Source organism: Amblyomma maculatum, chromosome 1 (assembly GCF_055883805.1).
Source record: "Amblyomma maculatum isolate TAMU_Amacu chromosome 1, ASM5588380v1, whole genome shotgun sequence".
Taxonomy (NCBI): Eukaryota; Metazoa; Arthropoda; class Arachnida; order Ixodida; family Ixodidae; genus Amblyomma; species Amblyomma maculatum.
In genome coordinates, this window is record NC_139344.1 from 28529489 (window position 1) to 28556395 (window position 26907).

Below are 26907 nucleotides of genomic sequence, written 5' to 3' on the forward strand. Positions count from 1 at the left end.
CCTGTCGCGGTGCTCTACTTTGCGTCATCATTTATAAGCGCGGTTCTCTTTAAGCGCGTGCTCTATACGTAACGAGCTCGGAAAATTTTTCGTAAACAAGTTTCTTCCTGGCTTTCATTCATCGCCTCTTTCTTCGCTTTTCGACGCGGCACGCGCCAGTTGAAAATGTATGGCTCTCATTGCGCAACCTCGACGCCTGTATCCGGCTTCCAACAAAACAGCGTTTCTAATTAGCGCCTGTCGCGGGGCGTAGAAAAAAGAAAGCAAAGAGAAACTCTCCCGCCTCCTCCCACGATGAACCCTATTGCAGCGCTCATTGAGCCTGAATATGTCATTGTGCTGCTAACCATTCCTGGTGGATGTACGAGTTCTCTTTTACTCCTCCGCGCCGACTTCCCCTTTCCAGATATTCTCGGCGCTGGCGTTTGTACGACTTTACGGGTCTCTCCAGTGGGCGCCTTTTATCGACCGAGCGCAGTGCGTCATCAATTTGGAGCGGCGCCAAGACACGTCTTACTGAGACCGCGAACCGTTGATAACTATATTTCCAAGGCCATGTCCCAAAGTCTCTCGGCACTGAACGCATAACTTTGTACGGGGAAACAATGCTATGGTAGCTTGCGTGTCGCGTTAGTGTCTCATCTTTCCGGCGGCTTTAGTAGCGTCAGACTTTTAATATCTATCTCGACAGGCCTTCTTTTCTTTTCCTTCGCACTCCTTCTTTTCGCTAGAGCCCAAACGCAGAAGCGAAGCCGCATAAGTCATTAACGTAGCCGAGAACGTTTTATTTCGAGGACTAGGTTAGGAAACCCGCCTTGGCTCCAACGGCAAGAATGCAGTCAACGAAGGCTTCTTCCTTCAGAACTCGGTTTCTTTTTGACGCGTTTCGATACATAACGTCGAACTCAGATTTTTTTAAATATTGTTTCAGTTTTATTTCGCTTGCTTTTAGCTTCGCTGGCGAGTCAGCGTATAACCTTGAGCGGCGAAGGCGGGCCGACGGCGTGTACTTACTAACAAAAGTACACGCGTTCACTGAAGATGCTCTCCTCGGGAGATTGCTGGGCGAACTTAGTAAAGAGGAAATTACGTCTAAGGCTTTCTTTCAACGTTACAAGCAAGAATTTTCTACAACAGCCTAAAGGATGAAATCGTTTATTTTGCTCGTAGAAAAGCGCATCTTGCTAACTATCGCATCTGTTATTTTGTAAAAATGAATAACGAACGATTGTATGGGTGCTTGACCTTGTTGTTCTGTGTGCGGCTAAGGCTTTCCTTGAAAAGTTGAATTCGAACGGAAGGAGAGCTTTCTCTCTAGTGGCGAATATAAATCTTGAGAACGACCGGGAAAGCACTCAAAAGTGCTGATTCTCAGTCTTGATTAAAGCGGCTTTTTTTTTTTTTTTCATCTCAAGGGAGAGGAGAGAATAAAGCAAAGTACAGCCAAGAATAACAGCGCAAACAGCGTAGAGCTGGCCACACACACACAAATGGGTGCATTTAAAAAATAAGACCATTGTCTCAGACCACTCGTCACAGATTGCAGTGGCGCATTCTGAGAAAGCGCATGTAGTTTATGAGCGGCCTGGAGATCACAGCGCTTCCTGCGCCAGCTGGCCGCGCCTGCAGCTGCATGCTCATCTGTGCGTAGCTGCACTGCAGGCACAAAAAAAAAATTGCTGTCCCGTGAGCAGCTCGTGGTACGAGTGCTTTTGGATATTGCGCCATCTCTGAGGCACCCGCAATGAATTAGGAGAGTGGAGTTGAAACTGCATGTGTTCTTTTTTATCCTCGCCATGTTTAAGCCGACCCCGCACGATGATAAAATGTACACTGAGAAAACCGAAAAAAAAACTTCGTTTACTCGGCAAATCAGACACATGTAGAGTTCATGGAAGCATCTTCAGCCATAATAACAAGAAATCGGATTTTTTGCTTCTATGAGTAATTAAAAAATGCACTCGGTTCTCGAAACTTGGCAGATCTGCACGTGCCTGAAGTATGTACATTTCACTTGACCTTAGCTCCGCCTGGGAACATTTCGGAGCGACATCGTTTAAATAACCTATACATGCATGGGTTCGAAAAACAATTGTGGCGTAAGAGCCTGTTAACGCGTTTTCTGTTGAGGTGCTTCGTGTGAGCTCTCGGCCAGGGTTTCTGCTATAATTTAGAGATACCCCCCCCCCCCCTCTTTTTTCTTTTTTATGTCGTAATTGCCTCGGTACTATTATAATGTTGCAGCTGCTTCTGAGAGGAAAGTTTGCATGTGGTTATCTTTGGACTATCACCTTTCGATGGGAGAGAAAAAATAAGCAATATTTGCAAGCTCTATAACTGTATTTATATGCCTCTGACGCGAACACAGCGATTCCAGCATTATGTGTTGCTGTGAACGACACTGCATTTATATTTTGATTTTTTTTTACGTGTGCGCATTCATTTTTCGGCGCAGAGCGGTTTCCGAAAACGTCTTAAATTACATACAACGCGTCTTCGCATTTCTCTGCATGGACCGCTACGTGGGAGCTGACTGCTAATGCGATTAGTTTGAACATATAAGCCTCCAGCGTGATCGCTTATGTTGGTTGCTGCATCAGAATGCACAAGAATAATCCCACACGCGTTCTTCGCAGTGAGCTTAAAACATTCGCATATTCTAGCCATACAATTATAAACTCATGGAACTAAATATGCATGTGCATGTCTTAGAAACTCGTTCGCAGCCAAGAAACCTATAGTTCAAAACAGATCGCTCAAATATGATTCGAATTTGAAGCATTCAGATGGAAACTTTATTAACAAGATGCATGCTTATATTTTGTTATTTTCCGGTTCAGACTGGAGCTAGTAAACGATGTCTTACGCAGCTTCCTCGTTCTGATTAAAATGCGTTCGACTTCCGCACATTCTTCTAGAATTTGCTTAGTTACTGACGGTTTGCAGATAATCACAAATAGCACAACAAAACCGCCGCTTGTTTCTGCGTACGTTTCTCATTTTACCAAAAAAAGGAAAATTATTTGTACCGCAGAAATTACTACTTCCACCCTTTTCGCCTCCTTCCGCACTCTGTGGTTTTCCTTTTTGCCGGTCTTCTGTATGTATCTTCCCTATGCATGTACTAGAAAATAAGTATCTACCATACACACTTTTAGCCAAAAACGGACATTTTGTGTTCCTCGCAAGCACAGGTAAAAATCAACGGAGTTAACCTCGTTCTACCTTACTGCGGCGCCTATCTATGGCTTGGCATGTGCGTGGCCATTGGTTTTTCTATTCGCTATTAATTTATCATTTTTAAATCAGCAACTGTTTGCTTTTTTGGGGAAATTTTAACCGCTGTATATCGCCCATCGTGTTCAGTAATGAGAGCGAAGACTTTATTTCTTTCTTTTTTTTTTCTCCGCATATGGGGATAAATTTTGAACTCTATCAAAGCATAAGCGGTAAATCACCTTCTTTGTGTCATTATGTCACTTATTCCGCGTCTAATGAGAGTCATGTGATTCCGCTTAGAAGTCAAGCCTCCACACCCCGTCGCTTGCAGGTATGCACCCTTTAATTCCCACGTTCTAGGGCTTGAGTAAGAAACGTCTGATTTTCTTGATGTGCCGATGTTTTTAGTCCAAAAACACTGATATGATCGTCAAAGCCGAGCGAGGATCGTGTTTATGCCTAACTCCTGATTACTCCGCAAGATCGTGACGTCACTGGCACATGTCCTGGCGCGGGTAATTCAACAGTGCTTTCGCATGGTGTCATCGGTCTAACCAGGTAAAACTGTCGAATAATTTTAGCGCGAAAGCACGACTTCACACGGTCAGCCCCAACCAGGAATGTTGTGACTTCCATAGGCAGAGCTTGGACGAAAAGAAACACAGCAACCGATCGACCCGCGTGTTACACTGCAACACACTCTCGCTGTGTACATTGCACGTCGTAGTCTCCATTTATTTCCTCGCCCGTCCTACTAGGTTTAAGTACGTTAAACCTTTCCTATCATTGCAGTCGAGTACTCAGCAGCCTTCTCTTGTACCTGATTTTGATAGCAGCCTCTAATAGACCGAAACGAACTTGAATCTTTACCCCGGTAATATGTTCACCCCACCGCATGCTCCAGCTTTCCTTTCTGGAACGGCACCAATGTGCACTGTCAAGGAGGACACATAAATGCGCGAACACACGTGTGGAAATGAGGGAGGGGTGATATCAAATGTGGCGCTCTTCTTTTCTTAGCCTCGTCACTCCTAACCTCTTGTCATTTAAGCTCTTGGAGAGATAAAACTAAAATTCCCGCAGCAAGTTTTAAACCTGCCATTTCCATGAAATTTTCCACTTGTGGTAAGAAAAGCTTCCATCGCTCGCCAGATATTGCGAGCAAACTCAGAACCTCAAGGTAATAAGGAGTTGTGCGTAAGGAAGCTGACTTGCGTGCAAAGCTGACTTGGTCAGCCCATACACTTTTCAGTTCAGGATAGAAACTTGTCACCATTCCACGTAATACCAGCTTTTTAAAAGGGCAGTCTTTGTCGGAGATAAAGCGCTCAAAGCTTCCCTTCCAAGCTGGGTTATGAGGCTTTGCTTTAGAAACCGCACAGGATCTTTTTTTTTTTTCCGAGGATGAGGGCGAGTCACGCCATGACCTTTCGTCAGCCTACCTACCGTCATTTGGCTCTACTGTTTTCACGAAGTTCTGTAAATGGTTCAAGCTCAGGTAACTGATCTTCATTGCGATAATTTGGCGTCCTTAAATGCGCTAGCCCAATCTTTAAGCGTTTATCCCTGCTATCATCATCATCTGTTTGCAATGATTCTAATTTAAGAAAGTGAACTCTTTTCATATATCTCAGCATTTTCTTTTTCGACAAAAATTAGATTTTATGCTTGAGTGTGGCATTTACGCCTGTCAAGAATAATACTCCAGCAGCACCAGCCTAAGTCGGCTCAAACTTTTTTTATGCACATTCAACTTTATCCACATGCGAACTTCCGGTAGGGGTGCCTTGGGGCACATATTACTTTCGGCCGCCTGAGTCTGTGGCTGCTCGTGCGTTTTGAGTCGTGAGTAAGGCTGCTGGCATTGACTGCAAGAAGCACCGGGTGCCATGTATGAAAGATCCTCGCTCGAAGTTTGAACCGAACAGTGCATTTTCTTTTTTATGGCTTGAGTGTTTTTGCATGGGAAGGGTTTGACCGTGTATTCTAACTTTCTAAACAAATAAAGAAAACAAAAACTGGCACGGCAGTAACGCATAAGAATCCGCACAGAGACATATAGGCGGTGGAGCATCTATACTAGGGGTAAGGTTAAAAGAAACACGCAGTTTCTAATTGTTTGACTCCACGAGATTGATGCCACTGCGAAGCGCCATTTGGCAATACTTAAAACACCTATAAAGGTCGGACTTAAAACGTGTGTACATGCGAACGACTCGATAAGCAGCTGCAAAGTGCTCATTTCGGGGACAGAAGCTCCAAGGCCAAAAAAGAAAAAGATGTTATAAAAAAAAAACTGAAAGAGCTCACATCACAGCACTGCTGAAACCCTGCATGATGCCTTCAGTGTCTCGTTTGCGTGTATGTTTAGAATTGAGGTTTTAAGGTGCTAGTAAGGAACCTGAGGGTTTAACAACCGTTACCGTTAAGCGGTAGCGGTAGCGCTGTGCAAGCGGTAGCTGGCGTCGGCTGAGCAGGGGAAGGGTACGCACCGCTTTTCTTAGCTAAGAAGGGCAAAACACGAGCGACATCTATCACGATAGCCAGCGATTCAATAAACAAGATACGAGCCACTCTTTGCCATGTGCAGCTTAGCCTCTGAATAGCTATCGCTAACTGCTGGCTGAAATACTGCTCACTGCAGTATTTCAGCCAGACCCTTATCTAAAATAAGGCCGCGTTATTTTAATTCCAAAAACGGCGGAAGCATGGCAGCGCTAAATAAAAAAAAAAGAGCGCTTAACTGGCACTCCCATATCGCAGTGTGTTGTAGCCCATGAAATGCCGCGTCGCGCTAGGTACCATCAGTGCGAGCCCTGCGCAGTGTGGACGGCCTAAAGCTCGGTGGTCCTGCTTGCATGTGCGGTAATTTAAGCGTGTGGCCGATAAACGTCCTTTGTGGTAGCATCGTGGCTACGACACGTAAGACCATTTGGCATGCTAGAACGACCAGCAGCAGTCTGGAGGCCTCGAATGCGACTTTGCGATTTAGGGGGCGTGGAACGGAAGCAATGTGACGTGTCTCGTTACGGCAGCACTACTGTCCCTCCGTTTCATCGTGAATGTTCTGCATGTCTCAGTCCACTGCACCGCCTCTTAAACAAGAATTTCCTATCGCCTCACTGTTGAGTAAGCGATTGCGGCGGCCATTTTAAGAAGTCTTTTTTCTCTTCACGCGCTACGTATACGTCAGCTACAGTTAGGCTCAAGAAGCCTTTTCTGTTTGCCCAAGAAATGACAATGATACGAAAAAAAAAAAAAAAAAAGATGGTGTTTCGGCTATGTTCGTATCGAATAGAGTGTACCGTTTTTTACTTTTTCGTTTTTTTTTTTTTTGTTATTGCTGTAAAGCTAACGACGTCGATAATTTTAACAGCGCAGTGCAAAAAAAAAAAAAAAAAAATCTCTAATTTGAAAATGTTCTCTCCTAATATTCTGTTTCAAGTATTTTTGTATATTTTTGACAAGAACGTTTCAGTAAGCGTCCGTGTTGATAATTTACGTAATTTTTACATGACTCGTGTAATCTAACCCTAGATGACATCAGTTATTTGTGCATTAAATAACACCACGCGCCCTACGTCGTTAGCCCAAATGTTGTTGTCTGACTTTGTTGACGTCTGGCGACCGGGAGGTTATTCTGCCTATTCGTCTGCTGATGGCGTGAAGTTAGCTTCGGGGCTTGCAGTATAACCCTTATCTGTCTTGCTACTTAGCTGTATCCGCAACCGCTGTACCTGCTCTCCTACTCGGTTCCTTTCAAAGTAACAAGAACAATTGACTGAAAGTGGTGGTCTTTCTTACCTCTTCAGCTCCACCATTGTCGTCTCCGCTTTTTCCCAGCTGGTATTTGTCTTCATCGGTATTTCCCTAGCAGTGTCTCAGTTTCTTCTCAGTATTACGAGGATATTAAGGGAGAAGACTGTTGAGGTTTACTGAAAAGTAAGATTTGAAGCCTGTTTTTTTTTTTTTTTTTTTTCTTTTTTCCTTTTTTTTTTTTTTTTTTTTTGCTGTTCTCGACCGCAAACTGAAACTTCCTATCATCCTCGTCCCTATTCATTTCTGAGACATCGGTATGAATAATGTTGCCGTGAACTTCAACTAAATTAATAATTCTTGAGTAACCGTTAGCTAGTTCTTTCCGTGTGGTCACCACCTCGCTTAGCCGACGTCCAGAGGGTACAATCTACTACCAAGACTAGCGTCGGTCTGACTTCTCGCTGCTGTAGTGCATGCAGCTTTGCGTCTTAATCTCCGCTTTTCATAATGATACTAAAATTTCACTGTGAGATTCGAACTTTTTTTTTTTTTGTCAATCACATCACGTAGTTACCTTTGCCGAAGTCTTAAAGCAACAATTTTCAAGGATTGTCGTAACGGCCACATCATCCCTCTCCACTTCGCCTGCGATAAGGACATCCGATAAAGCGGTATACGTCTGCACTACGGTACGTCTCCACTGCATTAAATGTCTCTACTCTCGAACGTTTCCAACTGATGCGCTTTGAGTTCCTGAACACTACGAGCAGATTAGGACGTGCGATGTGCGATTAAGTGAACGCTGACAGAGCCGAGACCTTTAAGAAGTACAGGAAAGGTGTGTATATGCAGGGAACATATCATTGCACGGCACAGTTTACAATGTAGTGCATGAAAGAATCATCATCGTCATCATGAGCCTGACTATACCCACTGCAGGGCGAAGGCCTCTCCCATATTTCTCCAATTAACCCGGTTCTGTGCTAGCTCCATCCACTTGACCCTCGCGAACTTCTTAACCTCATCCGCCCACCTAACTTTCTGCCGCCCCCTGCTACGCTTTCCTTCCTTTGGAATCCAGTTTGTTACCCTAAGCAACCATCGGTTATCCTCTCTTCTCACTACATGTTCTGTCCATGCCCAATTCTTCTTCTTGGTTTCCACTAGAATGTCAGTAACTTGAGCTTTTTCTCTGCCCACACTGCACGCTTCCTATCTCTTAATGTTACCCCTACCATTTTTCGTTCCATAGCCCTCTGTGTTGTCCTCAACTTAAGTAGAACCCTCTTGACTATAGCCTCCACGTTTCATATGGAAGTCTAGGGGACGGTAAATAAGAACATTTACGTGATCTAAGGGTGCTTCAAGGCGATTACCACATTTTGCACCAGTTTTCTAGATTCATTCTGAGGTCCTTTTGCCATTTGTGACCAGCTTTAACAGCGGCATTCTTCATAGATAGCGAGAATTGTCAGTCGCCGGCCCAAACTGTCCAACGGCGTGATATTAAAATATGAATTCTGAAGTGTGTATATATATATATATATATATATATATATATATATATATATATATATATATATATATATATATATATATATATATATATATGTGATAACGCCTCAGTGCAGTGTGATCTAAATATATAGAAGAACAAACGCTGGACTCTACTTTTGAAAACCCATCGCCGAAACCCAAAATACTGTTTCGTGTATAACACAGTTTTGAGAGATCGCTCAGCGTTCGTCGGGTTCTTTCATGTAAAAAAGAAAAAATACTCTGAGTGGATGTGACATGGAGGAAGCTGCAATACGCAGCTACTTATACGAATGAGAAAAATACCTGTTGTTGCAAATCTACAGAGAGGTTGTCTCCTCTTTTTGCTGTGAAGAATATCACTCATGTGCTAGGCTGCTTACAAGCTGTCTATTGGCTGTTAATGAGTCTACCCAGCCCTATGATTTCTCATGGTTTTGTGCGAACATATGTGCGCGAGTGAGTTCGAGCAAATATACGAAAACAAATTCACTATGGACAATAGCAAGGAGTTCTTTCAATCTGTAAGTTGGCGCATGAGTCGTTTCTCGTTTGCTCTTAAAACTGAATTTTCCAAGGGAAGGCTAATATGATCTCGTATATCTGCTACTTTGTTTATTAAATTAAATTTGATATATTTTAAAACACCGCAGCTGGATTAGTTCGGCTCGTCGACGTGGTAGACAACTTTTGCTGTCTAAACACATGTTCACGCGCGCACTCAAGAAATGTACATAGGCTATCAGGCTCGCGTAAAGCTCTGAGGCGGTGAGCGGCGGGACAAATAAAGAAAAACCTCACCGAAGCTGCTTTGTTGCGGGCTCTGTGCTTGTGCTTTTATTATGGGAGTTTCTATTTAACAGTGTTTCCGCCCAGCGATTACTTGAAAAATCATCTGCCTACCTCAAAATACCGCACCTTATGATCCGTCGATCACAGCTCGAGCGCTCTATACAAGCCTGCTCATTTGTGTACTATATGCGTTCCGATTATTGTAGTTCATTTTGAGCTGTTTAAAGCTACGCTGTTTGTACAAGCTAATCACATTTTAATCACGGCCGCGATTCTCACTGCGTGAGGCGTGATTTCTTGCGGGAGCATGACTACTCAGTATATCCCTTTTATCGCCCATTTCCTTCTATTCCTCACACCCGGTGCAGCTGGGGCACAAAGGCGCATGATTCCCCGTTCGGTAGCATGGGCCCTCTTGTGCCTGTTTCTTTTTTTTTTTTTTCGAAAAGTTTGCCACAAGGCATAAGTTGAGAAAGGGGGAATGGGATGCAGGAGATAGAAAGTTAAAAGAAGGAGGGAAGTCCAGTTGCGCTTAGGTATTCGCAGAGGTTGGCGGTGTAGCGATTTTCCATTGTCCATTTCTCGTAATCACAATCGCGATTTCACCGCAGGCCCACCTTCATGAGTATTCGTTGTCTAATTGGAGTCGTTGATGGACACGTCCACAACAAGTGACGCACATCGCAGACGTCAGGTGGAGTGTCACAGTGAGGGCACCTGTCAATCACTGGTAGATCTTTTTCCCGCCATCGATGTCGAACAGATGGGGTCAGAGCCGCCCCTGCCCGAATCCGGCGCACTGATACCTCCGCCTGCCGAGTAAGACTACGGAGGAGAGGGTGCGAACACGGAAGAATGAGAGCGCGTGTTCGCTGGCGCAGAACTTGCGAATCGGAAACGTGGGACAGGAACAGATCTGGGGGAAGAGGGGAAGGTGGTGGATCGCCTGATGTGTTTTTATGCGTCATAGCATCCGCTTGTGCCTGTTTCATTTTCGTGCCCTCACCGAGTGGCGCTAGTAAACAGTGGCGTGTAAAGGGATAAGCTCTCCCGTCCTTTTGACGCCGAAGTATCCGCACCTTAGCCATATCCTACTGTTTACAGCAGATGCAGCCGCAGCTACGGCAATTTTGTCCAGATCGTACGCCCTGTGGCGTCCAAGAGTTCGCCCCTCATCCCTTGCACACTTTTTTAATTAAATAAATCACGCACGTTGCAGGAGCCCATTCAATGGAATGAAGAAGAAACAAGACTTGCCCGTCCCGCCCGATACGCCCTGAGTGCGCTTGAAACTACGACAGTATCACGATGTGTCAATCTATGCTCGACCGCTGCCGCAAGCGCATGATGTTCTCTCAATCGCTTGTGGGGATAAAAAATGAGATATATTTGATAGTATATCTCCCTTCAGCGTTGCAGGCATCGCATGATGCATTCGTGTGTAAGGCGTTTCGCTTGTCACCATGCTCTCACCCCGCGCCGCAACAAGCCTGCATGTCACAGAGCTACAAAATGGTCTCGGCACTGGGCTAGCGCGTTTCGCTAAAACGACCCCTGGGACAGCTCACTTCGCCACGCGTTTCGTTTTACAGTTTTGGTAAGGCGCATTTCGAAAGTGATGTCAATGTCATTGTCGTAAACGCTTCTCGTGGGCTCTTGTCCTAAGCGATTATGAAAAAGCACTCGCTGAGGATTAAAATGACGAGCTCGCCATTTCGCCACAAAACAGTCAGCCCGCGTAGGAGGCGCTGCTGCAGCTGTCCGCTGCGCTAGCACTTCCAGAATGGAGACATTAGTGAAAAAGCAAAGGAGACAATATGCATTCGTCATAATGTACGCCACATTTCAGGTGGTTTGCGTCACAAATTAACACAAGTAGTTGTTTTTCCCTGATTCGCATAAATGCGAGAGAGATGTCCGCGCCTGCAGAAAGTGCCGATGACAGCCTTGTCTTCAGGGTGAGGAGGAATAAAGGTCCATTTTTTGATGCTCTGCACCAAATTCGCACATTTTATCTGATTTGGCAGCTTGCTTTCTTCACGGAAGTTTTATTCACCGCCTACGCGTGGATGAATATACGGCGCCTTACGGAGCAATTTTTTCATTGCGTCTTTGTTGGGTTAAGATACAGTTGCCTCCTTTCAGTCCTCTTTATCTCTCTTTCCTTTCATCATCTGTGTTTAAGACGCGTGCATGTGCTTGTCGTGTTATTTATCCGGCCGTTCTCTTAATAATTTGAACTGAGGTAATTTCAGAAGACTAAACTACGTTTGATATAGTTTTCTTAACAGCGCTAGTTTTGTCATTTCCACTGAACCAGGTGCGCAGCGAAGATAGAGCGTTGATCTGTAGTTGTGTAAGCAGAAATTTATTTATGGGGTTTCCTACACTAGCCGCACCACTCATATCGTCTAAATGGGTTATGAACCTTGTGAATTCCAAATGTAAGCTTTAGGCGCCAGGGCGCTGCTTCGTGTACGATGCAAGGGGACGCTGTGCAGGTCAAACTTATGCGAGCCAGTTAAGCACGACAGAACATGTAAGTTTTCACAAGTATACGACTAATGGCGCTGTCATTTTGTCAGCGCCAATGACACACCGTATAATCAAGGGAATCTGGGTAAACCGATAGTATGCGCTAGCCAACATCAAATGCTGACCACATAAAAGGCGCTAATACCACTACTACTGTCTTTGTACGGTTAGCTCCGCATGTCACGCAACTGCACCGCCGCCGCCTTTGGCTCGACGTATTGCATAAGTGTTTGTTTTGGCCTCCAGTTTCCTTCCTTTTGTCTTCAGTGAAATCACCCATATCAACCGCCATTTCTTCCATTCTCACCCGTCTTACTTTATGCATGTTGAATACACTACGCGCGTTGACTGTTGGTGTTTTGTGATTGTGGCAATGTTCATCTATACGACAGCGCTTCAAGTAAAGGTATAATAATTTGACGGTGACAAACAGAAAACGGTCTTGCTTAATCACTTCGTGGAAGCCCCCTAGAGCATATCACATACAGAATTCGAGGGTAAGATTTCTAAAACTGCATACAAATGCAGAGGGTGCACTTGCCTTTAAACAAAAAGCTTTCCCAAAATTGACAAAAACGTGTGCTACTCTCGAAGATAACAATAATGTTCCCGTGTACCTAGGCGCCCGCGAGGTGTTTCGGTAAATGTTGTGTTCTAGTTTGCCCTGAAAGAGGCAAAATCTGTGTTTTACTTCGGAAAGGTGACTTCATTATGTTTTGTAGATGAGAATGGGCTGTTCTGAACATCTCGCGATTTTTCTTTAAAGAATGATCGCGCTTTAAACGAAAATTCGCCTATAGCGGAAAAGAATATTAAAAAAGCTTTATTTTGTTTTTGTTTTCTTTGAACAAATCACCCTTGAAGCATGTTATTTCAAGGCCATTCAAAGAACGTGAAAGTACGTAGCCTGGGCCATGTTTTGTGACAGCTTATTTCCCGACTGATACTTTCACCACTTTAACATGGACGTCTACTACCTATGACGTTAATGCTGAGAGAACTGGTATGCAATGTCGCTCGCTCATTTAGTTACGGACACCGTAGCTTGCGAACGCGAAAGAGGCACAATAACAGATGTAAGGAAGGATCCTCGCATAATAACGGCCCCAGATGTATCGACGTCTTTCGCAGGCGGTCATTGGCTGCACACGGTGCTTGCGAATTGTACGGACGCCAAAATTACAAATGACGCTGTTTTCATTGCAATTACTCTTTCGGGGTACGGTACAAGAAAAAAATGTGTGTCGGTATATCCGAGACACGCTGGGCACGAATTCTGTCGAATGATACTCCCACAACCACGCAGACTGTGGATGAGATTATTTCTAGCTGCCTGCCCCTTTCTTGCGTTTTCCTCCTCTTTAAGGGCCCTCCCATAGAAGCAAAACTATGCTATAGGGGCTACCTTCTCCTTCGTCGTTGTCGACCACTTCTTCCAAGTTCGTTTGGACATAGCATTGACGTCCTGGGTTCTTACACCTACACACAAGCCATAGATCGGCCTGTGCACAGTGTACAGCCGCAAGCAAAAGTTCGGGAGAAACTTCAGTTCACCTTAAGAGTCTTACGCGATAGCGCTAGAGTGACATTAATTAGTGGAACGAATCAGCAACGCTAATAAACTATGTGTTTCTTTGTGTGTGTGTGTGTGTGTGTGTGTGTGTGTGTGTGTGTGTGTGTGTGTGTGTGTGTGTGTGTGTGTGTGTGTGTGTGTGTGTGTGTGTGTGTGTGTGTGTGTGTGTGTGTGTGTGTGTGTGTGTGTGTGTGTGTGTGTGTGTGTGTGTGTGTGTGTGTGTGTGTGTGTGTGTGTGTGTGTGTGTGTGTGTGTGTGTGTGTGTGTGTGTGTGTGTGTGTGTGTGTGTGTGTGTGTGTGTGTGTGTGTGTGTGTGTGTGTGTGTGTGTGTGTGTGTGTGTGTGTGTGTGTGTGTGTGTGTGTGTGTGTGTGTGTGTGTGTGTGTGTGTGTGTGTGTGTGTGTGTGTGTGTGTGTGTGTGTGTGTGTGTGTGTGTGTGTGTGTGTGTGTGTGTGTGTGTGTGTGTGTGTGTGTGTGTGTGTGTGTGTGTGTGTGTGTGTGTGTGTGTGTGTGTGTGTGTGTGTGTGTGTGTGTGTGTGTGTGTGTGTGTGTGTGTGTGTGTGTGTGTGTGTGTGTGTGTGTGTGTGTGTGTGTGTGTGTGTGTGTGTGTGTGTGTGTGTGTGTGTGTGTGTGTGTGTGTGTGTGTGTGTGTGTGTGTGTGTGTGTGTGTGTGTGTGTGTGTGTGTGTGTGTGTGTGTGTGTGTGTGTGTGTGTGTGTGTGTGTGTGTGTGTGTGTGTGTGTGTGTGTGTGTGTGTGTGTGTGTGTGTGTGTGTGTGTGTGTGTGTGTGTGTGTGTGTGTGTGTGTGTGTGTGTGTGTGTGTGTGTGTGTGTGTGTGTGTGTGTGTGTGTGTGTGTGTGTGTGTGTGTGTGTGTGTGTGTGTGTGTGTGTGTGTGTGTGTGTGTGTGTGTGTGTGTGTGTGTGTGTGTGTGTGTGTGTGTGTGTGTGTGTGTGTGTGTGTGTGTGTGTGTGTGTGTGTGTGTGTGTGTGTGTGTGTGTGTGTGTGTGTGTGTGTGTGTGTGTGTGTGTGTGTGTGTGTGTGTGTGTGTGTGTGTGTGTGTGTGTGTGTGTGTGTGTGTGTGTGTGTGTGTGTGTGTGTGTGTGTGTGTGTGTGTGTGTGTGTGTGTGTGTGTGTGTGTGTGTGTGTGTGTGTGTGTGTGTGTGTGTGTGTGTGTGTGTGTGTGTGTGTGTGTGTGTGTGTGTGTGTGTGTGTGTGTGTGTGTGTGTGTGTGTGTGTGTGTGTGTGTGTGTGTGGTGTGTGTGTGTGTGTGTGTGTGTGTGTGTGTGTGTGTGTGTGTGTGTGTGTGTGTGTGTGTGTGTGTGTGTGTGTGTGTGTGTGTGTGTGTGTGTGTGTGTGTGTGTGTGTGTGTGTGTGTGTGTGTGTGTGTGTGTGTGTGTGTGTGTGTGTGTGTGTGTGTGTGTGTGTGTGTGTGTGTGTGTGTGTGTGTGTGTGTGTGTGTGTGTGTGTGTGTGTGTGTGTGTGTGTGTGTGTGTGTGTGTGTGTGTGTGTGTGTGTGTGTGTGTGTGTGTGTGTGTGTGTGTGTGTGTGTGTGTGTGTGTGTGTGTGTGTGTGTGTGTGTGTGTGTGTGTGTGTGTGTGTGTGTGTGTGTGTGTGTGTGTGTGTGTGTGTGTGTGTGTGTGTGTGTGTGTGTGTGTGTGTGTGTGTGTGTGTGTGTGTGTGTGTGTGTGTGTGTGTGTGTGTGTGTGTGTGTGTGTGTGTGTGTGTGTGTGTGTGTGTGTGTGTGTGTGTGTGTGTGTGTGTGTGTGTGTGTGTGTGTGTGTGTGTGTGTGTGTGTGTGTGTGTGTGTGTGTGTGTGTGTGTGTGTGTGTGTGTGTGTGTGTGTGTGTGTGTGTGTGTGTGTGTGTGTGTGTGTGTGTGTGTGTGTGTGTGTGTGTGTGTGTGTGTGTGTGTGTGTGTGTGTGTGTGTGTGTGTGTGTGTGTGTGTGTGTGTGTGTGTGTGTGTGTGTGTGTGTGTGTGTGTGTGTGTGTGTGTGTGTGTGTGTGTGTGTGTGTGTGTGTGTGTGTGTGTGTGTGTGTGTGTGTGTGTGTGTGTGTGTGTGTGTGTGTGTGTGTGTGTGTGTGTGTGTGTGTGTGTGTGTGTGTGTGTGTGTGTGTGTGTGTGTGTGTGTGTGTGTGTGTGTGTGTGTGTGTGTGTGTGTGTGTGTGTGTGTGTGTGTGTGTGTGTGTGTGTGTGTGTGTGTGTGTGTGTGTGTGTGTGTGGGCGTGTTTCATCCATACACTGTGTCAGGCGAAGTGCGCGCACAAAGCTACCGTTTATCCTCGCTCTATGAACGTCGCTTGCTGACCTCATTTATTCCAAACAGCAAAGATACTAATCTGTTGAAACTGTGGAAGAATTTCTTCCAATACCCATTGGTAATGTAGATTACACACTTTTCGCCGAGGTTCTCTGTTGCCTTGTGCGGCTAGTTCTCATCGATTTAATTGACGCACCGGGTATGTGACATCAGAGGCGACGTATGGAAACGCACATATGTATTGCATGTTCTGCATTGCAAGCAGTGTCGGATGATATTGGCCAGGTGGCTCTTATCTTGCAAAGATAAGAGTAAGCTTGCAGACGGCTTTGCAAGGTTGCAAAGCCGTTTGATAAATTTGTTGATTTTTTTGCTTGCGGTTTTGTAACACGTGAGTATTGTTGATGTTTAGTTGAGGAGCCTACAGCTGTGCTATAAGACCACCTATAGAAAGCTAACTGTTCACCAAAAGGTAACCAAACCTATTCCACTGAAATCATCTCTTCGCCAAGGCTTCTACTGTCGCCTTTCTTGTTTTTCCTATATCTTGAATACATTTGTCTCAGTATTATTAAAGTTGCATCTATCCGTCATTCCACACTGGATCAATGTGAAATTAGGCTTTTAATCTACAATGGTGACGCCAGTCTCTTTCATCGGACAAAGAGAGTGTACTTGAGGCTTTACAGTTAACTCAGCAGTTATGTGAAGTACGAGGCATGGCTCTTAATTCAGGTAAATATAACAGGTATTGGTTGGGTCTGTAGAGTACGAGGCCAATTCATTTTAGTGGCATATCGCAGGCGTGTGCAGACATTTCATACTCAGGTTTTATTCTGCATCAGGTTCGAAAAAGTGGAGCCTGTATAGGCTCAGAAGACTTGTGTACGAAGAGACAGGCTGGAGCTTGGATGCTTCGGGAACACTCAGTGTTTGCTTAATCACAAGTCTGCAACATTTTTTCTAAGTCTCAAAGTTTGTCTACACCTTGCGAGTCTTGCATTGAGCGAGTAAAAAGGGTACTATTAACGCACAAAATATTCGCCGTATTCGTTGCGGCGTTCTCGATAGAAGCTCATGCGGCGTGGCAACTTGTTTCTGCCTCTACAGTCTGATGGAGTGGGCCTTGCTCACATGTTCGCGCATCAAGTTGTTTCACGTCCATTTTCGTTTCGAAATCGAAAATAACCTATTTTAAATAACTGTACTCATTAGGCGCCTTAGTGCTCACTTACCTTACCTATCCGCACCAACTTGACTGACCCGTGAGGGGTCTTTACGGAGACTCATTAAGGAAATTGCAGACACCTTCATTTTTTTTTTTTGTACTGTTCGCTCTTCTTTAGAATAATTGCCTAGTCTGTCCAGAATGCAGATAACTCAGGTTATCATCGACTCTTTGTTCCTTCTACGTTTGTATCGCTAGCCTTATCCGGGGTTTCTTGACACTAGCGTTTTAAAACGTATTCAGCGAATGCGAATTCAATCTGCTGTGAAAATGTAATCTTGATCATCGTTTTATTCTGTACTGTGATACAAAATTTTTGTGGAACATATCAGCATTTCAGCTTAGAGAGGAGAGCTTCGCGTCTATCGTTTGCGAGTCTTCTCAGCTTTTAATGCACTGTGGGGAGAAGATGCTGCTGCTGTGAGCCGCGATGGTAGAGTGGGGCACATAGGCAATGGTTTCACTGCAACCGCGTCCATAATATGTCCTCTGTCGGCCTTCAGGACCATATCAGTGCTGAAGCGAACGCTACACTGCGTCGGTAGAAAGAGCAAGGCTCCCTCAGCTCGTTTCACTCTGAAGGCAGGGTATTGAGGTGAGTGGGAAAGAAAAAAAAACCTCACCAAACCGCTATGCAGTCTCTGAAGTAGCAGCGTGGTATCCAAATCATTATTTTCAAATACTAAAACAAATCTGGTTGCTAGTGCCTATTCCCGATCTCACTGAACTCGCTTTTGAGAATATCGGCTGTTCATGAATAGCTCAGTGTATTTACGGAAAAGCTATCATTTTAATACAGGAACAGAACTAGGGTTTTCACCTCTCTCTCTTAGTTGCGCAGAGCTTATTGGGAATTAAGGGGCGCAATTCTTGCACTTCTGAGGCGAAATGCGGTTTTGTTAGGCCAATGGCGGTATAATTAAATAATTTTTTTTCGGTTTGTTTCTTTTTCGTAACTTCATATGACGCTGCCTGAAGCCACGCTAAACTTATTGCTTTGTGAGTCCCGCCACTAGTCGCTATAAGTGATATACGCATGAAATAGAATAGGTGTATCACACAGAAAAAAAAAGGATACTTTGCCTTATTTCCGTATCCGCCAAACGTGATGTCAGCGGTGGTGGTTGGTATTGAGTCGCTACTGACTTCACTTTTTAGGGCGACGTCTTTAAGAGGCGGAATGTCATTTCGTTGTGGTAAACGGCAGTTCTTCTTCAAAACTTCCAAGCTCCAATAACTGCTCCGTTTTATACCAGTGACGCTAGCGAAATTTTCTCGTCTCCGTTTACTGTATCATAAAAAACTTGATTCGTTGCAAGGAGATGCGAGGAGAAGCAACCCACGTTGCGAAACAACATTCAGTTTCATGTATGCACACTACGAACTTTAAATATATACATGTATACGTGGCAGGCCATCCTGCTTATAATCTACAGGAGACTGATCCTTAGCCTCCCATTCCCTACAGGTACTATTTCGTACGATAATATTCAGCTTTGTCTCGTCGACATGGGTTGTGGCACATACGAAACGGCATTATTTCCTTTTTCCGTATCGTTTACACCTTAGAGCCAACCAGAGAGCAATCCGCGCTGCACAATGCGCATCCTTTGTCATAAATGGCGACACGTTTTCATCTGGGTCGCGAAGAACTGATTGTTTTGTAACGCCAATGCTCCAGATACATCGAGTATGGAGAGAAAAAAAAAACAACATTGGAACCTCCTCGGAATTTCTGGTTCCTCGGTTGCAACAAGGGCATCAGCTTATGGCCCGAAAGCAACCCTTATGACGCGCCTTTTTTTATTTTATTTTATTTTTTGCGCAGCCTGTGCACTACGAACGCACTTCTTTTCAATTCCATCGCTGCATGCGCACATATATGCTGCAAAGTCTGCTCTGCTCAACTTTCTTTGATTAGGTCGCCTCAGAGGCGCCTCTGATAGCTTGCCGGGCTGAGCATTTGGTGCATCTCAAGACCAGAAAGTTAGGCAGTGAGGCCTGGTGCCGGTGCACATCAACCAACGAAGCAAGCCGATCGCGCCACGTACTCTGGGTAATCAGTGCCGGGACCGGCGACTGCTTCAGTCGAGCGAATGCACAAAGCAACGCCCCCCCCCCCCCCCCCCCCCTGATGTTGCCGCAGCTTGCAGCTGCGGGTGTTGCCCCGGCGTGAAAGAAGCACTCTTCGCCGCAGCGCGCCGCACGCGCCCTCTACGTTTGCCCCGCTTGATATCGTTACGCTTGGGGCGGCGAAATATGTTCGAAAGGGCCGGACAGAAGAGTGGTTATGCGTGCGAGCACGAGTTAATTGCCGCAACTGATGCTTGAATGAAAGAACGGAGTTGAAAACAGAAGAAAGCAGTGCCAGTCCGACGGCGGCACTGGGAAGAGAGACAAACTCGGGCCAGCATACATATAGATATATGCAAAACAAAACAACGCAGAGTACAGTGTTTCCACGAGCGCGAAGCCCCAGACGCGGGCGCGAGGCGCGTACGATACCGCAACAATTATCCGACATTAAAAAAGGCGTCCTTTACTTTTGTTCCGTTTTCCCCGAAGCGGCGACCGCTATGCCCGGATCTCGCGAAGCGTTCGTTGGCCGTGCGCAAGGGGCGGCGCGCTCCCGGGGAGATCGATGCATATATAGGACGCGGTGGAGGGCGAGGAGCGGGAGAAAGGAGCCCCCCAGCGCTCCCTCTCGGCAGGTGACGGCGAAGGGCGTGTCCACTTTACTCCGCTGCTTTTGGCCGTGGAATATAGAACGTCTAGCGCCGTTTTTGCCGCCTTTTTTTACGTAACGAAGCCGCGCGAAAAGGTGTCTCTTCGCGTGCCGCGTTCACGTTTCATCGTGGCTCCGTTGTGTGTAGACGCTTGCATAAAAGAAAGGACCGCAGCGAGGGGCTACATACGTGAGGTGGGCGTCAAGAAGCGGTCCCCGGCGTTGTGACGGCCGCTTCGCGGACGCCTGATTCGGTGGGAACAGGCTGCCCTATCTATTGGCACGCAGGTTTGGAATTCCCGCGTGCACGCTATCTAAATAAGTGAGAATAAATAGCACTGCAGGGATGCACGTTTCTGCCCAGGCCTAGTCGCAAAAACCTCTCAGCATCAGAGTCGTGGGTGCAGAAAAATGGGCAGCGCGAAATGCTTCGCTTCAGGGGTTTAAACATGAAGAACCTCAAGGGGTGAGCTGATTTCTATCTCGTCTCATCTGCTGAGCGTTGGGTTCTAAACGGAAATGAAAGCAGTTATTGATTAACGGCGATCACAATGGATGCGATGATGGGGTAACCCACGGGCACCAAGTGGAAACACTGTAAGACCTAGATGAGGTGGCCGTTTTTGACTGTGGGGAGCACGTAAGAGCGAGTGCTCGCCCTCTACGGAGGCCCGTATGGGAGCTCGACTCGAATTGGCTGTCAGTCAAAATCTTACGCTTCCCACATTCCGCTCCAACCTCCCATAACCCTATCCTCATACTAACTTCCCCTTTCCCTACAACCTATCCCTTCCTCTACGTCCCAGGGGAGATACGTGGGCTCTCCCCGGGCCCGCTCCCTCGGCTGTGGGCCGCTGAGTAGCATTCCCCCCTTTCATTTAATGATTTCCAATCAAAAAGCCTTTGTCCAAATTGACCTTTTCATTTATATCTCCAATTCCGGAACTTTCCCTACCCGCGATACATTAGTGGTGCGGGAGGAGTCTGTCTTTGGACTCCATCTTACATTATGTGGGGAGAACGTATCGTCAAAATATCGGCTACCGCCGGAATCGGGGATAGAAGGCTAGCTGACAGCTAGCTGCTTTTGAAATTTTTAAGAGGACAATCAACGGGCCATCCGGCGAAGGATTAGATAAAATCTTGTGGCTATGATGCACAAGTATAGGCTACTGCCGGTACGGCTATTGCAAGGCTGCCACTGCCTCGATCTTAGCAAGGTCATCAACGCCTATTTATGAACCTCTAAAGACGCGGCCGAAGTGCCGAAAGTTTCTTCAGCGCCTCAGTGAGCTGTGCGTCAATAAGTCCAAGATGGAAATTTTGATTTCGTATCTCTCTTTCTTTTTCTTTGGTAAGACAGTTAACTCACAGTGACAAATGGTATCATTGACTTGCTCGTCCTTAAAATGACCTCTGGTTGCGACTACCCGTCTAACATCGTTGTGGTACTTTCTCATGTCTCTTCTGCTAGCGTTTTGCCAAGCAAAAAGATAAAGACGTACTTGCAGGGAGTAGGCGTGAGCAGCGAACAAAAGTAGCGCAGCAGAAGAACCCATACAACACGTTCGTGGGGCCAACGAAATCACGATGGGCGCGCGCACGTATTCGCTACGCCGTGCATTAGATGCACTCTCGGAGCGCATCTTCCGTTCCGCGAGATCCAGCTCCGCGGTCTTGCGTCCGCTCTTTCCCTATTCTCCGCCTGGCGCAGCCGCTCGCAGAGCGCGGTCTCGGTTGCCAGTGTTACTTTTTTCCCCGGCTCTAATCTCATTTACGATGCGGCTCTGACCCGGGCCGTCGGTTCTTTGCGCCAAAGAAACGAACGTTCGCGGCCGCGCTCGGAGGCGCGCAGCGCGCCGATCGGTTCGCGATGAATGTTTGCCCGGTCGCACCTCGCCTGCTCTGTTCGCTAGCCAGTGGCCGCTGCAGCCGGCGCAAGTCTTTCTCTGGGCGCATCAATTATCCACTCCATCGAAGCCTGCGCCGATGCCGCTTTCCCGTTTTGGCCCGCGAGTGCGTTGGTAAACAGGCTGCGGTTGACACATGTAATCCCTGTGACTGAGAACCGCCGCCGCGGCCAAGAACGCCACACCAACTTGGGCGCCACAGTTTTCTTGGCCCTCCGTATCCGCCTCTCTCAACTCCGCGAACACCTAGATCTTCCCAAGATCGTCAGCATAGAGGGTTCGGAGATAAAGCTTGCCGTAACTGGGAGAGAGGCGCCAAGTGCCGCGTCCAGGGCCTACACCCACTATAGTTGCATATAGTGTTTCACATCTCTCGGAGGTTATGTACGTGAGCAAAAGTGGTATACAACACTCAGCCGGTGGCGGAGCTCCGAAAAACTGCCCTTCAAATTCGTCTAGCAACAGCTATCTGAGATTTAGACAATAGTGACGGTTCACCACTATATCCACATACATGTGCCGATGTCGCTGTCCCTGACACTGTCGCTAGATGGCGTTTTGATGCAGTTTTCCCGAGCACTGTTGGCGGCTGAGTGTTGTATACCACTTTTGCTCACGACTGTATACGCTAATGTTGCTGGTTTCGGGACCTGTGCACTGCGATCAGGGAAAGCTAGGACCATTTAACGCTCTTATTTATTTGGGCTTGTTTCGTGTAGAGTTTGCATAGTTGTTATTCCGTTACCTCCTACACGTCGATCGTGATGGTTTAACCGCGCGCATCACACAAAAAACGCCGTGCAATAAGGCTTTCAGAGATGACAGGCATACGTTTCCTCAGTGATACACTTTAAAATATTGTGTTTTTAGCATTAAAATTGCGCTGTTTTGTGAATACGCGCCTCCACTTTGTTGAAAATTTGCTGAAAACATTTTCAATCAAAGGACGTGACACGTGCAAACAATCCCAGATTTCGTATATTTTATATAAAAAAGTAGCATTTATTCACTTGGTCACCAGCTAGGTGGGACAGCATTCGTTATCTCGAATCTTTCTGAGTCTCTGCTTATTTCCGCCTTAATTTTGATTTTTGATTATACAAAAATCGAGACAAAAAGAACGGCAGACAGTCACACACGAGACCTGCATGCAGATGCACGACGAACCAACTCTTTTGGCGCCTTCTGGCAAAAAAAAAAAAAAAAAAAAAAGAAGAAGAGAAATCGCAGATGAGCGGTAGTTCAAATGTGTGATCTATCATGAGTGATAACCTCCGCAGCAGAAGCCCAAATTCTGTTTTATGCAGCAGAAACTTTGGACACATTTGCTCGATCGGTCCAGAGGCGTTATGTTTGCACTTCGCATTGTTTTTAAATCACAACGTTATATTGATTGCACTTGCAGCCGTTTCTTTCTTTTTTTTTTATTTTATGTCGGAGGATACAACGAGAGTCGTGTTTCTTGCCTTGATTTGGAACAAATTCAATACGCCTCTCTTAGTTCCATATATAGTTTCAGCATGCATTTCCTGCATCTTCTATCGAAGCGCGGCCAACTCCGGAAGGCCATCTCCTTTGCAAAATTAGGTCTCGCATCTTTCGCTATACATTTCATTATTTCACGCACGTGGATCCTGCTTGCGCCGAAAGCTGCCCGCGCTAAACTTAGTCACTCTACCCGGAGGAATATCAGCAAACGAACGAAGCCTACCACTGGCACCTCTCTCACGAAACGACGAAGGAATTTTAAAGAGGAAATAAGGAAACCCTTCAGTGTATCGGAAATAATTTTAGCACGTAAAAATTGCAGCACTGATTCCCCTTAAATGCGGCACAACACAAAGATAGGACCGTGTGTCGCACTGAAAGCCAATCTGATTTGTCACTGCGAGGAATAGCATCTGCTGTAGGCGGGGTACAATCAGAAAACTTCACCCGATCGCAAATTTTCTTAAAGTATTCAGGAATTATTTACTTTTACTTGCCTCCCAGTTCAAGTTTATTTTCACAATTTTGCATTGCAGATACCGCATAATATCAAACAAGGGACAGCTGCGCAAGTCGGCGAGGCCAGGATGTTAGTGGGTGCTCTCAAGCGGCCGATTTAGAGGCGACCTTTAGTATTGCGCTTTTTTCTTTTTACATCCTTCGCCTGTACTATGCCACGCGACGAGCACCTTTGCGTACGTTTTTTCCATGCGGGTCAGCGTCGACGCCTCCCGACGATCAGAGAACTAAACGGCTTCTGAACGTATATTACCGAGTTCCACAGGCCTTTCCGGTGTCCAAAGAAAGCCAAAAATAAGCAGGAACTGACTCGACTACTTTGTGTCAAACCCAGATGTCTAAATTTCATACTCTGTGCCCGGAACTGCGCCATACGAGCGCTATTAGACGAGGCTTGCGAGCTGCCTGCAGAATAGGTTTCGATTAATTTACTGAGCGCCTTTAGCGAAGAATAGCCGGCAACATTGTTTCACGTTGTCAGAAAATCCGGAATTAGACTTTGCACGGTGTTATGCGTGCTGCCTCAACAGCTAAGACAGTGCCTGGATCCACCCGGTTCAGTTTGTTCACTTCCGCGCGTATATAGTCTTTTGGGTATAGCTTTGAAGGGTGCATGCTACTCAGCGTGTGCCGTGCTTTATGTGAACATCACTTCTCTCTGTGTGTGTGTGTGTGTGTGTGTGTGTGTGTGTGTGTGTGTGTGTGTGTGTGTGTGTGTGTGTGTGTGTGTGTGTGTGTGTGTGTTTGTGTGTGTGTGTGTGTGTGTGTGTGTGTGTGTGTGTGTGTGTGTGTGTGTGTGTGTGTGTGTGTGTGTGTGTGTGTGTGTGGGTGTGGGTGTGGGTGTGGGTGTGTGTGTGTGTGTGTGTGTGTGTGTGTGTGTGTGTGTGTGTGTGTGTGTGTGTGTGTGTGTGTGTGTGTGTGTGTGTGTGTGTGTGTGTGTGTGTGTGTGTGTGTGTGTGTGTGTGTGTGTGTGTGTGTGTGTGTGTGTGTGTGTGTTCCGTTTTAAACCACGCGACCATTTAACAACGCGTGTGCCCTCCACAACCTACAGCCTGTATCAGAAGCAGGCAGATCGAAATTATTATTCACTGCAGCCCAGTACGTGCCCTTCTGGTTCGAGCGGGCGCCAGGGGCTCTTCTCATCAGTGGTAGGGCGGTGAGATTCAGAGGGACAGGTTACCGGGCAGCAAGAAGAGGCTAAAGATCAGGCAGAGGACCCTGGCGGAGCTTTTAGGGCTTCCGCTTGCCGTCATGCTTAAATGTGAAACTCTCAGTTTACTGCGAATTGCTACCAAATTAAATGGAACATATCATCAGCTATACGAAGTTGACCTGCAGTGGTGCAAAAGTAATGGAGAAAATCCGTTATCTCGAAACGCATCTTCTGATTTAGTTATTTCGGGCGTTTATTTTGTATTCGCGCATTTCGTTAGCGCACAGGAGGATAAGTAAAAAAAATGTTGTCACGCTAAAACGTGTATCCGTTACTTGTTATAATTGCACATAAAAAAAAAATAAAGTCTGGAATACATAACCTCATGCGGGGAATAGGATTTCTTTCTGGCGTGGGCATTATGTTTTCTGAGTACTTGACTCCCGGCTATTTCGGTCATTCCTGCTGTATTCACCGGTTATCCTTATTCTAGCAAAAAGCTTTTAGCGCCCGCTTCTGTGCCTCAGGAGTCAGGAATGTCCGACTTTTGGGCTGGCAAACAAAGCAAAGTCATAAGTGGAGAAATTGTTTTACCCGTTTATCCTCGTCAAAAATCGCGCCGAGAATGTTCTAGAGCTGCCATTTCATGGAGGTTAACAGGTTCCAATAGACGCCATCAGGCTGCAAAACACAAACAAAAACTAAATCCTCCATTCTTCGCACTCCCGCGAGGTAGAGAAATGAAAAGAATTTAGTTTCAATTTCGTGCTCTTGTGCTCACTCCTAGACTCATCTCGATCACGCGAGATCACAAATGAAGCATTTTCGCGCGCGAATCTACATCCGGTTTCCCTCGTCTCTTGCGAAAAACACAACTCGGTCCCTAGCATTCTCGTTGGCGAACGCTGGAGCGTTCAGATTTCTGCATCCCGACGCTGAACCAGAGAGAGCCCCTCGTGCGCTTCTGAGTGTAAAAAGGATGGAAATGAAATAGGCTGGAGGAATCTGTGCAGCTAAATGGGAATCCTGCAACTCTTTCAAGTTTTGACTAAGCACAAGCCCTGCCCGTGTTCAGCTCTTCTAGCCAACAACCTGCGCACCTCGCATTAAAACAAACCGCATTGTACCAAAATATGCTTGTTTCTACGGCAAACAAGTGATGAAGTATTTAGCGAAGCTCTTTCAATAGCAATAGATCTGTGCATCAATCGTGAAAGCGAAAATTGATCACTAGTATCGATATTTTCTTTCTGACATTGTATTTGTGTTTTCGAACAGCGGCGTTCTGCATTTCAGTTTAAAAATGCAATAAAGCGGAACTCTAAGTCATGCTAGACTGTTGCATTAGCTTTACATCTTAGCAAATATGCTATATTGAATAAAAAGGGCTTAATAATAAACCAAAAAACGGCTAACAGTGACGTAGCCTGCAGGAGGGGGCATATCTTTAAATATGCAGTTTCTATACAGTGACCAATCACGCTCGAAATACGAAGAAACTATCGCGGCGAGTGCTGCCAACGAACACGAAGTCTTTATAAATGAAAAAAAAAAACGCAAAAAATAGGACGGACAGAAAGACTGAATGCAGACACGTGCATTGAATGTTTCTGCGAGTGGCCTGTGTATGCATTGAATACAGTTGAGAACAGCTAGCCTTCAACTGCATTCAAGTTATGTAGTGCTTGTTAAGCGTAGGCAGCCGGCCCATGCAGTTAGGTCCATGCAGACGCGCTGATGCACGCATGTCGTCAGCGTGGGAAGCGCTAACGCCAACGCGCCCGCTTCCATATTATCTGCGCAGACTGTGTAATGCCTGTGTAATGTCTGTGTAATGCCACATGCACGCACCAGCACCTATTTGATTCATTAAAGGAAAAAATTTCCCAGCTTAGGTCATCGTGCAGGCAGTCCATTAGGGCGCCGTCATGCAAGGCAGGATTTTCTGCGAGGAAAATGTTGAACCATCTAATGAGTGTCGGTCAAGCTGTGAGCAAGTTTACTGCCGGGATCAAGGTATATAGCAGGCAGACAGCAGACCATGGTGGAATGTACACCGATTCCTTTCCGCTTGCGACACCCATTGAGCCTAGTAGTACATGATTCGAAATCTGATGCAAGTTCGCCACCTGGCGTGGCAACTTAAGCGTGATCACTAATTTCTGCACCGTGGTTTGTGTTGAGGGATGGCAACACAAAACAGAGACACGACA

General features: G+C 46.1%; 1 protein-coding gene across 4 annotated transcripts in view; it reads left to right on the plus strand.

Moving 5' to 3' along the window:
- LOC146202005 (voltage-dependent calcium channel type A subunit alpha-1-like) overlaps positions 1 to 26907 on the plus strand; it is a 489246-nt gene that overhangs the window by 313733 nt on the left and 148606 nt on the right. The window lies entirely within an intron of this gene.